We start from the raw sequence: 17933 nt of genomic DNA on the forward strand, positions 1-17933 counted from the left end.
TCTCATAACAAATCAAATCTATGACAACCTGGGCAAAACCCTGCGGCCATTGTTTTGATTTCACCGAGAACTTCAGCAAAAGAATGTGCTAACGAGCAAGTCGTATGACATCCTTATTGACGTATCTATGTCCATCCTTACGTCAATCTCGGCACCTTAAAGGTATAAATATTACCGATATTGCCCTATGCAAACACACGCGGTGGTGACGAGACGGAGCAGCCATACTTGCCGAAGCCCAGAGCAGAGCAGACCCCGCTGGCGCAGCCCCGCCTTCCTGACGCGCTGAGAGAAGCTGCTTTCTCCTGCCGAGAAATCCAGCACCGGCGTTTCTGGGTAGCCCTCGCAGGCAGCCTGGAATATCGAGACCAGAGACGAGAGATACCATCCCTCATTCAACCTAGATTCCAGGTACAGAACTGAATAACCCCTCACAGAGAATTCTTTAGTTATTCACTTGGCAAAAACAAACTTAACTTAAACTGTAACTTTCTATTCCCGCCCACGTATTAGGCTTAGGTCAGGTACACGGGGTAGGCGTATTTAGAAACACCAGTTGAGTACGTTTAGTCAAATGTATATGTGTATATAATATATTTTATTCATTTTAAAACATCTTATGGCTTAGAAACCATATCAATGTTTTTACAGTATTATTTTATACTATTGCTTTTAATGTATGCACTATACTTATTTATTTATTTATTTAATGCCATTTATAGAGCGCGTACAATTACCCTTAGGCGTCTCGGCGCTGAAATTGCATTAGAGTTTCACCCTAGACAGGAAATGCAGAGATAAAAATTACTGGTTAAAAAGCCAAGTCTTCAGGTTTTTTCTGAACTGAAGAAGAGTGGGACTGGTTCTTATGTGGATAGGCAGGGTGTTCCAGAGTCTAGGGGCCGTAATTGAAAAGCGGCGATCGCCCCAGGAAGCTGTTCGACTGCGTTGAATCACCAGTTGATTAAGAGAGGTAGATCTGAGCGTTCTCGGGGGGTTGTAGGGGATCAGTTGCTTTCTAAGGAATCTGGGTCCTAGGTCCTGAAGAGATTTAAAAACAATACACAGAGCTTTAAATTTGACCCGGTTGTGAATGGACAACCAGTGGTATTGTTTAAGCGTGTCCGAGATGGGTGCAAATCTGGGTTTTTTTTAAAGCACTCGGGCGGCGGCATTCTGCACTGTCTGTAATTTTTTAATGACTCTGTTCTGGGCATTAAGCAGCAGACCATTGCAGTAGTCTAATGAAGACAACACTAGTGAGGAAACCAGTGTTTTTGCTGCTGATTCTGGCAAGTAAGGAGTGATTTTCCTTACCATTCTCAGCTTAAAGTGAGCATTGGCAGCCACCTTATTTGCATGGGCCATGAAGTTGAGCTGGTTATCAAAAGTGACACCCAAGTTTCTAACTTTGGCCGTGGGGCAGGGAGGAGTGCCCATGGCCGCTGGCCACCAAGTTGCCGACCATGCTGGGGAGAGATTGCCGAAGATAACCACCTCCGTTTTATCGGAGTTAAGTTTCAGGCAATTTCTTGCCATCCACTCTCCTATGGCAATCATCCCATCTTGAAATCTCTCCGCCATTTCCTGTCCGTCTCCCTTTATGGCCAGAACCAACTGGATGTCGTCGGCGTATGAGGTCAGGCCCATCCCGTATGCTTTGATGACACTAGCGAGGTCCGACACATATATATTAAATAGTGTCGGACTCAGGGATGAGCCTTGTGGGACCCCACACGGTAACGACAGGTCGGCCGACTGGAAGGGACCCAGTGTAACCGCCTGAGTTCTGTTGGTCAGGAAAGAGGCCAGAAGATCTCTGGCAGTGAACTGAATGCCCATCCTCTCGACACGGTCGACCAGAATCTTGTGGTCGACCGTGTCAAAAGCAGCCGACAAGTCAAGGAGGACTAATACAGCAGTACCTCCTTGATCACGAATGATTCTTATGTCGTCGGCTGCTTTGATGAGAGCGGTTTCCGTGCCGTGGTATTTGCGGAAGCCGAACTGGGTATCATCCAGCAAATGGTTGTTCTCTATATAGGCTGATAACTGCTGGTTCATAGCCTTTTCTATGACCTTTGCTAGGAAAGGGAGACTAGCAATGGGACGGTAGTTCTTCAGTTCGCTTTTATCTAGCCCAGGTTTTTTAAGCAGAGGTTTAATCAGTGTATTTTTCAGGGAGTCAGGGTATGAACCGGATGCTAGAATAATGTTACAGAGGGTGGTTATGATAGGGACGACTGTGTCTGGTACTGTGGCTAGTACAGAAGAGGGGCAAGGATCCAAGGCTGATCCAGCTTTAATCGTGTTGAAAATGCTCGTGACTGGATCGATGGTGAGGGCATTGAAAGAGGTCATAGTAGTACTGGTTGGATTAGTCGAAGAAGTGATCAGAGAGGTGGAAGCACTACTATGGACCTGATCCAGATTAAATGCTTGATAGATATCGTTGACTTTAGTGAAAAAAAAGTCTGACAAGGCATCACATAAAGTTTGTGATGGGGATGGGTTGAGGTCTGGGGCATTTCCCGCAAGGATTTTTGCAACATCATAAAGCTTTTTGCTAGAGTTTTTAGCAGCTTCTATGTGGCGAGTGTAGTGATCCTTTTTTGCTGTTATAATCATTAATTTGTAAATAGCAAGGGCTTTCTTATAATTGTCCTTGCTTTCAGTATCATAGGTTCTTCGCCATTGTCGTTCCTTGTTCCTGGTGAGTTGTTTTTGGTTTTTTAATTCTTTCGTGTACCACTGAGCTTTGGGCGTGTTTCTGTTTTTAGAAATAGATTTGGTGGGTGCCAACTGAGTAGAGGCTTCACCCAGCCATTTTTGGAATTGATTGGTGGCAGTCGCTGGGTCGGTGGATAGTTCCGGGGTTGAAGTATTGAGGAGCAACATTAAATCGTTAGGGTCAATGTCCTTCCAAACTCTGAAAGTGCCTCCTGTTGCAAGGTTCACTTTTTTCCTCTGCGGACCTTTAATGGTAAGTTCGCTAAAAATGACTGAATGATCTGTCCAGGTCATAGGGAGAACCGAAGTGATGGACAGTCCTTCCACGTTTGTGAAGATTCCATCCAGCGTGTGGCCTGCCTGGTGGGTGGGGGTAGTAACCAGCTGTTTAAGGCCCATCAGGTCAAGATCTGATATTAGGGTAGTGGTGTCCCTATCACTATGAAGCTCTAAGTGAAAATTAAAATCACCTAATATTGTGGTGGATACTTCTGTTGTTATAGATTCGGTAATATTAGTAAGATTTGCGAGAAACGCAGATCTAGTGCCAGGGGGTCTATATATCAGTGATCCCTTAAAATTGTACGTGGGGGCCATTTTGATGTCAAAATGCATGGCTTCGCATGCTTTAATGGGAATAGGCACGCAAAGAGTTTGGTATTGGTCTCTTGCTATGATGGCTAATCCACCACCTTTTCCCATGGGCCTGTCCTGCCGATAGGCACTATAGCCTGGGGGAACAGCGGTAACATAATCAGGCGCAGATGCTTCGTCAGACCAAGTCTCTGTAATATAAAGTATATCTAAATTGAAATCACTAATCAAATCGGCTATATCCTGGCAGTGCTTACTCAGTGACCGCGCATTAACAAGAGCCATTGAAATATGCGTGTCAGCCTCAGTAGCTCGTGTTTTGCTATACAACATGCGGGTAACAAGCATGAACGGGGAATTACAGTGAGAACACCGTGTGTGAGATGCCGATAATGTGAGCGATACATCAAGTTTGGTACATAGCAGAGCGTCAGAAGGGCACAGCTCCTTAAGCTCGCTACGGGAGTAAGAGATGCGAGAAGCAGGGGTTATGGCCCTGGGCCCGGTCCCGGCGCGGACGGGCGCAGACGGGCCCGCCTTTGGCGCGCCTTCGGCGCGCCGCCGGCGCGGACGGGCGATGGTGTTGATTTTGTACATTAGTTGTGCGGGGCGTGAGGAGGGTGGGAGGGGCGCCGAGCTCTCGGCCAGCCTTCCCAAAGCAAGATGGCGGCCAAGTTCGATTCCAAGCTTCCCTGTGCCTGACTAAGCGGCGCTAAGGGAGGGCAGTTCGAGACTAGGCGAGGTAATCTCGTCTCAGAGAGACAATATAGTAAAAACGAAGCAATTAAAATATTCACAAGCCTTAAAAACAGTAAATTGTCTCAGTCGTTTTTGCCTTTCTAATATACATGCAAGGTGCAAGGGAGCACAATGAGACCTCCGGCTTTCCGCCTCAGAGGGAAACAAGTAGCAATTACCAGCGTTACTGAAAGAACGAGGTTTAAATACACTGGGAGGGCGGGAGGGGCGCCGAGCTCTCGGCCAGCCTTCCCAAAGCAAGATGGCGGCCAAGTTCGATTCCAAGCTTCCCTGCGCCTGACTAAGCGGCGCTAAGGGAGGGCAGTTCGAGACTAGGCGAGGTAATCTCGTCTCAGAGAGACAATATAGTAAAAACGAAGCAATTAAAATATTCACAAGCCTTAAAAACAGTAAATTGTCTCAGTCGTTTTTGCCTTTCTAATATACATGCAAGGTGCAAGGGAGCACAATGAGACCTCCGGCTTTCCGCCTCAGAGGGAAACAAGTAGCAATTACCAGCGTTACTGAAAGAACGAGGTTTAAATACACTGGGAGGGCGGGAGGGGCGCCGAGCTCTCGGCCAGCCTTCCCAAAGCAAGATGGCGGCCAAGTTCGATTCCAAGCTTCCCTGCGCCTGACTAAGCGGCGCTAAGGGAGGGCAGTTCGAGACTAGGCGAGGTAATCTCGTCTCAGAGAGACAATATAGTAAAAACAAAGCAATTAAAATATCCACAAGCCTTAAAAACAGTAAATTGTCTCAGTCGTTTTTGCCTTTCTAATATACATGCAAGGTGCAAGGGAGCACAATGAGACCTCCGGCTTTCCGCCTCAGAGGGAAACAAGTAGCAATTACCAGCGTTACTGAAAGAACGAGGTTTAAATACACTGGGAGGGCGGGAGGGGCGCCGAGCTCTCGGCCAGCCTTCCCAAAGCAAGATGGCGGCCAAGTTCGATTCCAAGCTTCCCTGCGCCTGACTAAGCGGCGCTAAGGGAGGGCAGTTCGAGACTAGGCGAGGTAATCTCGTCTCAGAGAGACAATATAGTAAAAACGAAGCAATTAAAATATTCACAAGCCTTAAAAACAGTAAATTGTCTCAGTCGTTTTTGCCTTTCTAATATACATGCAAGGTGCAAGGGAGCACAATGAGACCTCCGGCTTTCCGCCTCAGAGGGAAACAAGTAGCAATTACCAGCGTTACTGAAAGAACGAGGTTTAAATACACTGGGAGGGCGGGAGGGGCGCCGAGCTCTCGGCCAGCCTTCCCAAAGCAAGATGGCGGCCAAGTTCGATTCCAAGCTTCCCTGCGCCTGACTAAGCGGCGCTAAGGGAGGGCAGTTCGAGACTAGGCGAGGTAATCTCGTCTCAGAGAGACAATATAGTAAAAACGAAGCAATTAAAATATTCACAAGCCTTAAAAACAGTAAATTGTCTCAGTCGTTTTTGCCTTTCTAATATACATGCAAGGTGCAAGGGAGCACAATGAGACCTCCGGCTTTCCGCCTCAGAGGGAAACAAGTAGCAATTGTTATAAGTATTGCAATAATATCGATCCATTTCTCTTGTATGAGAAAAGAGACTGATCAATAAATAACACCTTTTTATTGAACACGCCCGTCTCTTCCTTTTCTCTACAATCTGATGAGACTAAGACTGCACGTACTGACTGAGTAAAATAAATTGCCTTTTGTTCACACGACTCTCGAGATATACTCTTGATTAGGGGAGAGCAAAGTTGTCATGTTCTATGGTTGTCAGAAACTAAATCCCTTCTTGTCTAATCAGGGAAGTTAAGTCCTTCCTGAACATTCGAGAAAGTTTCTAGTGAACTCTGAGCTAGCTGGCAAACCCAAAACTTTAAGTCTAGTATCGACAGTAGTAGACCTAGTTAACGTCTGGTCTAGGCCTTTACTGCTGTAGGTATTATTCCAATGCGCAGAGCCTATTGGGATGATAGGAACTACACTACATGGCGCCCAACGCGTTTGGAAAGGGCGATAAAACTAACGTAAGACATTTAGAGTAACTCAGTCATGCTTTCTCACTCAGACCCCTTTTCCCATAATACTCCAAAGACGTCTGGAGTGGGTGAAAGGTTATATCCGCCAGACCTCGCAGGAGGGAACTCCTATGTATGGTTCTTGGTATAGTCAACGTTGAAGGATACACTGTTCCAAAATATTGTGCATCTAATCTTTGTTTCCATAAGAAACCTGATCTGCAAACAAACAAAAAAAAAACATCCTGTCAGTAAAATGGGAGACAGTGATGAAGAAAGAGAGGCAGTTAGATTAGCAACTGAACTCGCAGCAGCTGATGCTACCATACAGGAAGCAGACCCGGATATAATACTCATTCCGGTCATCAAAAGGAAATCTATAACCATAAAACTTATAGAAAATGGACTGACACCTAGAGGTGGTACAGTCATATTCGTAATTGAGGCACACGAATATCGGCAGACAGAGGTATACTATTCATGGATAAATTTTCCAGCAGCAAATCCTGTAACAAAGTACTTCCACTATTACAAAATAGAGGAACCTCCTGAAACGTACACTCCTTTCGAGGAGGTGGAAGTACCACTCAAATTTCAAGAGCATTTGCTCTTATTTGATGGCGCCCTAAAACATAATAATCACATCACCAGGCTCGGTGCTTTAGGTAGACCAGGAGCAACGTGGCCGGTCCTAGCCGGATACACACCACATCCAGACATCGACGGGATGTCTGCAGCTAACTTGTTAACACAGCTAAAACAATTAATAAAAATACATAGACAATTAGTCCAGTATGTGATGCGGACTTCAACAATTCAGCCAGCAATTAAACTCCCACAGCTGACCCCTCACCAGGGGAACACAAATAAAATTACACCACAGAACATCCAGTCCTGCCTAGGTAAAGTACCGGCTAAACGGGAACAAATACCATTCTGGCTAGCGCAGAAAATCACCCAAATAGAGGCGGTGCTTCCAGACACTACCCCGCTAGAAAAGCACAGGATTCTGACTATCTGTCTTCCAATGGGAATCGCACCACACATTGAGGACTGTGACACTTGGGGTACAGTCTTTGCTTCCATCTACACAAAAACGCACGGTGTTCCATCCATTTCGGTAATACCAGATGTGCTAAAACAAATTCAAGATGAATATGGTCCAGAACCCGCTTTAACTCTTGGTATGAAATTACTGAAAGACTTCAAGCAGGTCTCGGCTATATTATTAGCCAACATAAAAGGTGAAGCAGCAAACGTGGCGATCCGCCAGAGGTTAAAAGAGACAGATATAGCAGACCAACCAGCTGAAATTGCCAGAATCATAGAAAAATCCTATGAGGAACTAGGTAGAGATAGTTTAGGTGGAATACCAGTAAAACCGCAACTAATTGAAAGTCCTAAAAAAATATTTTTTAATAATAATTCTACATCACCAAAAAAGAACTGGGATGGAAACAAACAATCCAATCCTAAAGAAAAGAAATTCCAGTCCCGAGGAAGGTCTCCTAGGCGAAGAGAAAAATCTCCAAACCAAAGACACAGGTCACCTCAGAGTGACCCCTCTGGGAAAAGATATAACCTTAGAAATAGGGATAATATTTAAAAACCTGATAGATATCAAGACATTGATACACGTCCCTCTCAATCTTTTCAGACTTCCTCGCAGAAATCGGAAAGAAGAGGACGATCAGAACAAAGAATAGAGCACGCCAAGTCCAAAGACAAGGAACCTGCTCAGCTAAAAAAGAAATTACAATTTCCAAAAAAAGAAGGTAGCCAGTATCAAGGTAGTTAACAATGCCGAGAATACTGAGGACACAACTGAAAAACGGAGAATGGGCTCAGACAATGCTAGACAGCGCAGCAGAAGTGAGCATAGCTCGCAAAGTCCTTATGAATCATCTGGAGACAGTGGACACGAATGAATATCTTCAAGTGGAAACTGCGGACACCAGAGTTAGCAAACCTCACAAAATTTATGAAATAACATTGCGTATAGAGGGGGATAAGACTAGAAAAATAAGGGGACTATTTTGGGATAATCTCTCCAAGGGCTATGATATCCTTCTAGCTGAAAAAGACTGGCCACCAGAGTTTGTCAGGGAGTGCCCTCATGGCGAAGAAATAATTATGCCTGCCTTCTCAAATCAAATTCCAATTCATAAAAAATACACACTTGCTAGAAAGTGGGCAGTGGCTCTAGCTCCTGCTTTATATAAAAATCACGTGGGATGGGATGAGGACTCTCCTCCTCACAAAATCCAGTTAAAATCACAACCAACTGCACAAAGGCAGTACCCAATTAAGCAAGAAGCTAAAAAACAGGTAAATGAAATACTAGATCAGCTAGAATACCAGGGGGTGATTGAAACTTGCACCTCACAAATGAACAACCCTTTGTTTCCGGTCTCCAAACCAGACAATTCATACCGTCTAGTTTTGGATTACCGACACCTTAACACATGTTGCAAAACTTTTGCAGTGCAAAACTCACATAGTGCTGCACTAATGAATAACATAGTGCGCAAAAAATACAAAACAACATTAGACATTTCTAATGGATTCTTTTGTCAAAACATAGCACCAGAGAGCAGATATTTAACTGCATTCTCAATAAATGGCACTCAAAAACAATTCTGTCGGTTAGCCCAGGGGTACAAGAACAGCCCGGGGGTATTCTCAGCGAGAGTAACAGAATTACTACAACTATATGATGATGAAGCATTATCTTATGTCGATGACATATACTTAACAGATGATGACTTGGAGACTCACTTGAAAAGAGTGAACACCATAATACTTGGGTTCGCAGCAGAGGGTTACAAATTCAACTTTAAAAAATCCAGAATTGCCCATCTGACAGTCCTGTTCTTAGGATATGAATTATCAAGCGAAGGCAAAAGCCTGGCTGACAATTTCCTAGAGAAATGTGCCGTACTCCAAGCACCTAGAACACTAAAAAACTTACAGTCAATTCTAGGCTTCCTAAATTTCGGAAGAACATACATTGCAAATTACGCAGAAAGGGTCAAACCCCTTTATGATCTGATAAAACCCGATTTTAAAAGATCCAATTGGACTCAAATACACACAGAAATTTTGAGATCCCTACAAACAGACATGCTAATTAAAACAAAATAAGAAACACGTGATAACACACGCAATCTTGTGATTCGAGTCATCCCAGGGAGATGCGGATTCACATACCTGACCTCTAATGAGGGAGAAAAGGTACCAATTACATTCAAATCACACTTGTACACAGAAGCTGAACAGAATTTCAGCAACAAAGAAAAAATTGTTCATGCAGTTCAAACCGCAATAGCTAGAGAAAAAGATCAAGCTGACGGTAGACATATCACAGTCAGAACAGCTGAATCAGCCTTTGAGGCACTAACAACACCGTGTAATTTACCAACAACAACATTGAATCCGGAATGGATACAATGGGTGAATTCAATCACAACGGACAAAGTATACTATTACTTTGATCCAGAACTAGAAGAATTAAAAAATCTAGAATATGAAAGAACATTCCCTCTGCCAATCGACATTCTGCCTTTACGACATTACGCCTGTGTAATTTATACAGACGGACATGCTCAACCCCCCGTTTGGGGAGAACAGGCATACAACCCCACATGTGGGATTACAAAAGAAGTGTGGCGCGGAGGTAAACTAAAACCTCTATTAACAAAAACACACTCAGTAGAAACTAATTCAGAACAACAGACTGAAATAATGGCATTAAAAATGGCGCTAGATAATGCGGATCGCGAATTCCCGACACTTATAGTGTCAGATTCCTATTACTGCGTCAAATCATATAACAAGGATTTGCAGACATGGATTCAAAACGGTTACAAAGATGACACAGATGCAACAATAAAGCAGAAAATGCTTTGGGAACAAATAGCTCTTTTACAAAAAGAGCTACCAAAGACTCACGTGACACACTCACTGAGTCATCAGCGTGATGGCGTTCACGTTGCAGGGAATTCATTGGCTGAGACAGCCACAGCGGCAGCCACTAAATCGGCTCCCGTAGTTCGAAAAAAGCGTACATTAAAATACATTGACGGTGAAACAGTACTGGCGGTGAAAACGTCATCAAAAGGCGACTGCTCAGCGTTACCGATCAACTATCCACTCAATTATACATACATAATAGATGCAAACTCCGTCCCTTTTGCTCGAATCCCTGGAGTGGGGGATAGAGTGATTCCAAACATGGACAGGAGAAACTTGTTAATCGCAGACGCACATATGGGCGAGGGTCTCAGACACCTAAAACTAAAAGATTCTCTGGAAGAATTACAATCACGGTACTGGTGGCCAGGCATGAGCCTGCGTCACACCATGTTTGCAAAAAACTGCCCAAACTGCAACAGAGATCGCAGTGGGGAGAGAAACAGTTTAATACCTCGTCGTTTTACTCCAGAAAAAATCAAGAGTAAAAAGGAAGGCTTGCGATTAACATATACAGGCTAGTTTACACTTATAATGTAGATCACCAGCACTCGGCTGACGTCTGGACTGTTATACAAAGATTTGCGAGTCTAAATGGCATATACGCTAAGAGCATGCTACGTTTGACCATTGTTTTCACTCTAGCCCTCCAGCCTGAGGGGAAACATGACCAAATGAGCATAGCCCAGCGGGAATCTTCTCACTTCCTTCCTGAGGGATACGGGATGGTGTAAAGAAAAAACCAAGGCATAAAGCAATCTATAACGGAAAGGATATTAGGTTCGGGAGCTGGGTGGGTCAAACATCTAATAAGTGTCCAACGTAGTCTAAATAACTTGCCAAGAAATTCTCTGAAGGGATTCAGTGCGTACGAATTATTATTTGGAACTAGGATGTTGATCTCTGACATTGATAGTCAGACTTCAGTGGTGAAAGAAAAAAGCTTTGATATCAAAGACCGTTTGGCTATTTTGCAGGACTTAAACAAAACAAGAAAAGACCTGAGCAACATAAAATTGAAACAACAGCCAACAACCACTGAAGAACCACCACCTGTCCCAGCAAGACCTGTCTGGATTCCAAAAGTCGGGGATCTAGTCAGGGAAAAGATCGCTGTAAAGAAGGAATTTGGGCCTTCTTACAGAAAAGCAGTTCCTGTCTTGTCTGTCAACGGGACAAGATCAGTTGTACTACCGCCACTTGCTGGAAAAAAGGAGAACCGAGTTGTATCCATCGACCTGGTAAAACCACAACATGTGGCCGATAACAAACAGTAGGCCAAGTGGACTCCCAATAAGTAGCAGAACACCAAGGTTTGCTACCAGTACAGAGGTCCTAACGAAGAGGCTCATCACATTCGAAACGCCTACAGAAGAACAACAAGGACTATGCAACAATGCAATAGAACTCAGACCTCTGAAAACCCAAATAAAAACATTTAGCAGAGACACACCAATCTATAATGAAGTACCAAGTGAAAATGCAAGAAACAGAAATCCTGAACCAATTGGAACAATTGACAGAACTGCATCCGGCTACTTCATAAACTTCGATGATTCCTCTGAAGGCTTCAGTGAATCAAAGACACAGCCATCATCAAAAACCTTTAAAGATAAAGCTAAAGAACTTTTGAAACAACTGAAAGAAACATATCTGATTTCTCCATGGATCGAATTTTGGGTGGGTTTTGGTGCATTTATCCTCATACTTTGGCTCATCATGATACTAACTTTGGGACGCTTCATTGAGGGAAATTATGCAAAAATGGACACAGCAAGTCAGAAAATCAATTTGATCCTCAAACCACACACATCTTCACACATCGAGAAAAGAGAACTTTCTTCAGTCAACTTCACAGCCAATCCGATACCTGGTGGGGTAGCCTGGGACAACACTGACTATGAAATTTATGGTCCGGTCGAAATCCTGAAATATCCACACCAAATTAAGATCTCATTGAGTGACTTTGCAAAACCAAGCTCATTTGCTGATGATTGGGACTTCGAAAGCATTAATAATATGATGTCTGACTTAGTAATGTCTGCTAAATTTACCAAACATGATTATTTGCAGGGTTCTACAAATTATGATAGTATGTACTGTTATAACCACTATGGTAACCATTTTTTACATAGATCTGCACAACCTAGAAATGTTTTAAATTATAATCAATGGGAACATTGTGCAACCCCTCCAAAAGGAAGCTCAAGGACCTTCTATGACAAATATTCATACTTTTCAGGTTTTAACACAAGTAATGCTGAAGCATTCTATTTTAAATTGTCAAACAAGACAGGGACAAAGACCATGATAACCAACACAACATTGATATATTCAGACTCATTCTTTGAAAAAATGAATACTTTTGGTTTTGATTATTGGGACAAGAATGTTGAATTGAAAAGTGTTTGGGGTACAAAAGAATGGCAAGTGCAGGGCATAGAATCTATGTTTAGAGCCTGCATGATCCCAGAACAAATGATATTTTTAAATGACACTGTTCAACAAACCACCTGTCTTGGCCTAGCCAAAATCAAAGACTTAAATAAACCGTCTATTCCAAAGCCAACAATGTTCAGCAATAGCTCTACAGATGAAGAGATAGACGTAAATTATGTATTAAACCAAAACAGAACACATCCTGATTGGAAACAGTGGTTGATCTGGCCCACAGATACAAATAACTGTCAAGATAGATTCCTGAACAAAACACAGGGGTTCAAAATGACCAGGCCAGATCCTAGATATCCCCAAAGACATCACCCAGGGATAATAACCACCTACAGTGTGGGCAAATTATGCCTTCAATGGCTACAAACTTCCACACTGGCAGAAATTAAACAACACCTAACTTTACTTACTGATGGTGCTGACTTGCGTGATTTCATTATGGGACCGCGCAAACAGCGTCAAAAACGTTTCATAGCCGCCTCTGTATATGCAGCATACAATGAGGCCTGGAAGGTTACTCAAATTGAAACAGCAGAGAGAATACGGGAAATTGACCGTATTAATTTGGAAAAATCACTTTCTGTAGTGGACAATGGGTTAATGACTCTGTCCTCCAGAATTTTTTCTTTGGACAGCATTGTGTCTTCAGCAATCGACATATTGACGCAAGACTTACTGTTATTACAACACGGTCAGTCCCAATTGCGCTCTATTGTACAGCTTGGCTGGACGTTACAAAATCTGCGTTCAGGCTATGTGCCTTGGCGTTTAATCAACACAACGTCACTATTCCAAATCCTTAACCTTACTGATAGACAAATCAGTATGGCACAAAAGGGTGCTGATTATACAATCTTGAGCATTGAAAAACTCGAAAGATTACCAGTGACAATGTCAGAACGACCTGTCAGTGAATGGATAATACATGGGATAATAAATATTCCAATCTCAACCTTCAGGTTTCAATACTGCCAAAAATATATACAGGCTGGCATGTACGAGAAATTGGGAAAAGGGTACATTAAAACATCATGGAACCTGCCCTATTCACATGCATGTGTCAGTAATAAAGGACAGAAAGTGTTTCTTAGTGGCAATAATTGTGCGATGTCACTAAGCGGCACGCTTCTGTGTAACGGAATTAGTTTGCATGGAGCCTGTGAAGGGAATTCATACAACCTTTCATGTCACCAGCAAGGCGCACCTGCAACAGAAATAGAACCATTCTTTCAAAGACTCTATAATGGGAGTTACATTCTAATTGTAGACCGCAGATGTTGTAGTCTTATGCCCGGGACTCCTTATCTAGTCACTACGACTGCGAAGGTCAAGTGCTGTGGACGCTCATTGTTCCCCAGCTCCTTTCCAGACAGGGAGGCAAGGGCATGGCCCAATTTGAAAATTACTTCTATTCGAATAGATACTTTAAGCAGAATGAAAACAGTGCTTCTTCAGACGCCTACAAGGCTCACGTCATCAAAAGAAACGTATGATCTACAAGTCGCAAGGACGACTGCAGAGATACATTCATTGTTATCAACTAATTCCCCCATACATTTCGCAGAAATACTAAACGAAATCTTAAATATTTCTGATACCAATGGGGTCTCAAAGGTATTTAAGACAGTATTTTCGATGGCATTAACACCATTCAAAGCCATACTGGGTATTTTTCCAGATTTCGTCCATTCGATTTTTGGCGGACTTCCCCTGATCTTGGGACTAATTGCAGGAATCCTATTCTTGGTCCTTATTTTTCGGTATGGCAACCCATGTCACAGACAAAACTCTTGCGACAAGGGAAGAAACAATCCTAGCCATTGGATACCGGGACCGGATATCAAAAATCCTGGGACTCTCCCGGCTTAGAGACCTGAACATGACTTGGTTTCTATCATTTCGACCAATGTGGCAAAGATGTGTTTTACCTGTATTAAGGTGTCTGCTATGCGGAGAAGAATGCGTGTTAGACACCTGTCTAACGCTACAATCGGATGCGCCAATGGATGCAGAAACATTGTTGAGCCCGATCAAGGTTCATGCTTTGTGCTGCCCTCAAAAGCTACCAATCCTGATGACGGCATTCGTGGAAGCTTCACCACTACGATTGATGGGTAGTGAAGTTCAAGATGAAAGCAGCATCGATCAGGTTCGACCTTCTGTCAGCAATGCAAATCAGAATGTCAATGGAAACAATCATGCGCACGAATGCATGATTACACCTATTTCCGAGTTAGTGGAACTTTCCCAGGAAGCTGTTGACAGTTTTTTCGAAAGCCTAAATGATATGATGTTCTCACCAGAGCAGAAATAGAGACTTTTGAACAAGCTCGCACACGGCGTTCCCTGAATTCGGCCTTCAACTTTAAAAATAAAGTCACATGAACAATTTTTCCTCCAGTTCACGGACAACAATTTTTCAGCAGCCCCAAAATATTTTTTCATATTTTTCGGGACACTATCTTCTGCTTAAAGTAACAACTATTCTTAAAGAACTAAGGTTTCTAAATTTTAGATAGCTTATAGACATTAGCTGCCCGCTGGTATGTTCATAAATATCTTATTCTGTGATGGAATGGTCTCGAACTTTTTTTCTGTATTAAGAGCCATTTCATGTGTAAATTCTCATATACCAAATAAGCAATAATGTATACAAATGCGTGATTACCTTAGCATTATTATACAGCTTGAGTGCATACAATACATATGATTGCAACCTTTCCGTATATTTGAAAATTTCAAAATGCATTTATGTATTTTGGGGTGGTAAGGTATACACAATACTCTATAGTGTGTTGTACTATGTTTTACTATGCATAGATTAGTAAATATGACCATAGTTAGCGTGGAGTGGGTGTGATGTATTCCTATAGGTTCTGAATCGATCCCCCTATTCCTGACCCTATTCTGGTTAAACAAACCAACAAGTTAACTAACAGTCAGCCCATGAGGCAGAAAACCCCCATGATGCAGATACCGTTATCTGACGCAGTCACACTACGGCACAGGAACGTGTTATCTGATTAGGTCATAACGCTTGCGATCTAATTAGACAAGCGATATTCCTCCAGCCCCTGATAAGGCATACGGAGTTCTCATAACAAATCAAACCTATGACAACCTGGGCAAAACCCTGCGGCCATTGTTTTGATTTCACCGAGAACTTCAGCAAAAGAATGTGCTAACGAGCAAGTCGTATGACATCCTTATTGACGTATCTATGTCCATCCTTACGTCAATCTCGGCACCTTAAAGGTATAAATATTACCGATATTGCCCTATGCAAACACACGCGGTGGTGACGAGACGGAGCAGCCATACTTGCCGAAGCCCAGAGCAGAGCAGACCCCGCTGGCGCAGCCCCGCCTTCCTGACGCGCTGAGAGAAGCTGCTTTCTCCTGCCGAGAAATCCAGCACCGGCGTTTCTGGGTAGCCCTCGCAGGCAGCCTGGAATATCGAGACCAGAGACGAGAGATACCATCCCTCATTCAACCTAGATTCCAGGTACAGAACTGAATAACCCCTCACAGAGAATTCTTTAGTTATTCACTTGGCAAAAACAAACTTAACTTAAACTGTAACTTTCTATTCCCGCCCACGTATTAAGCTTAGGTCAGGTACACGGGGTAGGCGTATTTAGAAACACCAGTTGAGTACGTTTAGTCAAATGTATATGTGTATATAATATATTTTATTCATTTTAAAACATCTTATGGCTTAGAAACCATATCAATGTTTTTACAGTATTATTTTATACTATTGCTTTTAATGTATGCACTTTACTTAGCTATAAGTATTGCAATAATATCGATCCATTTCTCTTGTATGAGAAAAGAGACTGATCAATAAATAACACCTTTTTATTGAACACGCCCGTCTCTTCCTTTTCTCTACAATCTGATGAGACTAAGAATGCACGTACTGACTGAGTAAAATAAATTGCCTTTTGTTCACACGACTCTCGAGATATACTCTTGATTAGGGGAGAGCAAAGTTGTCATGTTCTATGGTTGTCAGAAACGAAATCCCTTCTTGTCTAATCAGGGAAGTTAAGTCCTTCCTGAACATTCGAGAAAGTTTCTAGTGAACTCTGAGCACTGACGCTAGAATCTGGGGACCACGGTTCGATCCCCGGCTCCGGCGGCAGGTCAGCCCAGCACCATGTGACTCTGGGCAATAGCTCGCTTAATCTTCCCGACGGCCCCCCAGCGCCTAGAGACCCTTACGGGTGATTGTGCGCTTTACAAATGTGGACTTTACTTTACTTTTATCGACAGTAGTAGACCTAGTTAACGTCTGGTCTAGGCCTTTACTGCTGTAGGTATTATTCCAATGCGCAGAGCCTATTGGGATGACAACGGGTCTAATTCTATTTCCCAAGAAATGAAAGAGTTCCTGCATTGCAATGGGCTATGTTACAAACTGAGTGCACTCTATCACCCAGAGGCGCACAGGATGTTAGAAAGGTTAAATAGAACCATCATGGAGGTCATCCAGCTAGTCAAGAGTTCAGTGGGCTCTGTTGAAGAGAAGAGGTTAAGAAACATTTGGAAGTGTATCGATTGGCACAACACCAAACGACCGATGACACACCATTTGAGTTGATGAAAGCGAGGATGCCGAAATCTCTAGATCGGTACCAGGGTGGATGGATTGGCATAAAGGGTAGTAGACTTTCCTAGAAACATGAAACAGAGAGAAAAGGAACAAAAGTTACAAGCTGAAATAAAAGCAAGATTTGACAGAATACATGTAGCCAAAGAAATAAACTTCAAAGTAGGTGCGCAGCCAAGGTCGAAGGGCCAAACGGTCAGAATTCACAGAACCGATAAGAATTGTGAAACTTAAAAATGCAGTGAAAAACCAAGATGGGAGAATTTGGAACAAGGGGAGGTTTGCAAGATGCATCACTACTGAGGAAAATATGACCGCAGAAAAAGGTGACAAAACTGGTGCTCCTGAAAAGGTAATTGCACCCATAACACCTGACAGAGAGATGGTCGGAAATCCCATAGGGTCAGGACTTTGTAGTCACTGCCACTTGAATCATACTGATTATCTTTTCCCTGTTAAGGATCTATGTGTATAAATATTGTTTTCAGTTTTCCCTGCCACTCTTCCTTCTTTCCTCCCCTTTTGTTTTCCACAGGAGGGGCGACAAAGGGAATGTTGTGCTGCATACATTAATTTATATCATCACATTACCAGAGAATGAGTATGTGATGTGACAAGTGTGGTAGATAGATGAGCAGGAGCAGGAGAGAGTTGGTGAGCTTACTGGCAGTGTGTTGCTGGGGTCTTTGATCAAATAAAGTATTGCATTCCCCGTAAATCTCTGTGAAGACTTATCACTACAGATTTGGCGATGATTAGGAGTTGAACCTCTACAACCACTTAGTTTATTTGTATTCTCAAGAAAAATGTAAGCGTACAGAGTGAAAGGAATCACAA

The sequence above is a fragment of the Lissotriton helveticus genome, chromosome 1_1 (genome assembly GCF_964261635.1).
Source record: "Lissotriton helveticus chromosome 1_1, aLisHel1.1, whole genome shotgun sequence".
NCBI lineage: Eukaryota > Metazoa > Chordata > Amphibia > Caudata > Salamandridae > Lissotriton > Lissotriton helveticus.